Source organism: Octopus bimaculoides, chromosome 6 (genome assembly GCF_001194135.2).
Source record: "Octopus bimaculoides isolate UCB-OBI-ISO-001 chromosome 6, ASM119413v2, whole genome shotgun sequence".
Classification (NCBI taxonomy): domain Eukaryota; kingdom Metazoa; phylum Mollusca; class Cephalopoda; order Octopoda; family Octopodidae; genus Octopus; species Octopus bimaculoides.
The window spans coordinates 13,066,400-13,067,713 of record NC_068986.1 but is presented as its reverse complement, the minus strand read 5'-3'; positions in this window follow the sequence as shown (position 1 = coordinate 13,067,713).

Genomic DNA, 1,314 nt, shown 5'->3' with positions numbered 1-1,314 from the left:
GGGCCCTCGTTATCCCCGTCACCTCGGAGTTATCTATTTCCCTAGTTTTTTTTTTTTTTTTTCGTGTGCTATCAACTAAACTCGGCTCCTAGTTTACTGCAAAGGACTTTTGTCTTCTTTGCGGCGTATTAGGAAATCAGAATAGTGGCTGTATTTTTATGACTAATAACTGCTATTTCTAGCATACTAAACAACCACGTTGAGGATTGGCTACCTTTGAGTTTATTTAAAAGACTGAGGTGCCTTTAAGTGGCACGGCACAGTAGCATAGCTTCAACGACTGGATACCTTGGTCCAAATTGACTAGGAACCTGGGGCCCACCAAAATTGTTCCCAATTGGACCCCGCACCTCCTAAGGCCGGCACTGATTGTGATAATTCGCCTTCTGGTTTCCTCTAGCTTTGCTCTCTTTTACAAACCCAGTGAACATTCATATATTTCCGATTTCAAAGAAATTTGAACAATATATAGAAGACACAAATTAAAAAAGATTCCTCAACTTCTCTGGTTGACTTTAAGAGACCCTAATAGGGGCCTTAACTCACACATTTTAGAGCTCCATGTGCTCCATGTGCTCCATGTGCTCCATATTTCAGGAGCAAAAACCTTTGAATGGGTTTCATAAGATTTGGATTTTGGAATCTGAGCATAAAGATGAGTACTATGGGATAAATATGTCATGATTAGAATTTTTGTTAGGGTTTGTAAAGAGGGAAAGAATCCCCATTAAAATACTTAATCTCCAATTTTGATGAAATTCGGAACATAGGTATTCCAGTTCATTAGAGAAAATATAAAAGAAAAGTCTAATTCTTCAATTCCACGTGAGACGGGCAACGCCGGGTATCTCTGCTAGTAATAATAATAATTGTTATCCTGTACATTGCTTTGTCTTGATATAAAAGATGGGCTACAGCAAATATTCTACTCAATACCACAGATCTGCTTGTCGGTTGCTTGACCTTAACCAGTTGAACATGTCCCTTAGTGGCTGACGATATGCGCATCTCTGATCACGAATGGAAGTAGTAGGGGAGCATCATAGCCATGTGTTGAAAGGAATTCTTTGGAGTTAGGATAATTCACTTTTGGAGACATGGGTGTTTCGTTCAACATCCTTGAACAACCCTTATTCATGGACCTTTTGAGCGGGATGGACTACTGAAGGCTGGAGAGCAAATCAGCCGAAATGTTGTGTTAACAACAAACAAGATGAGGACACATATCCGTCCAATGTAAATAATGTAAATAATGTAAATAATGAACTGTATTTCACAAATAAAACTTAATCTAATGAACCCATTATTTTGTTG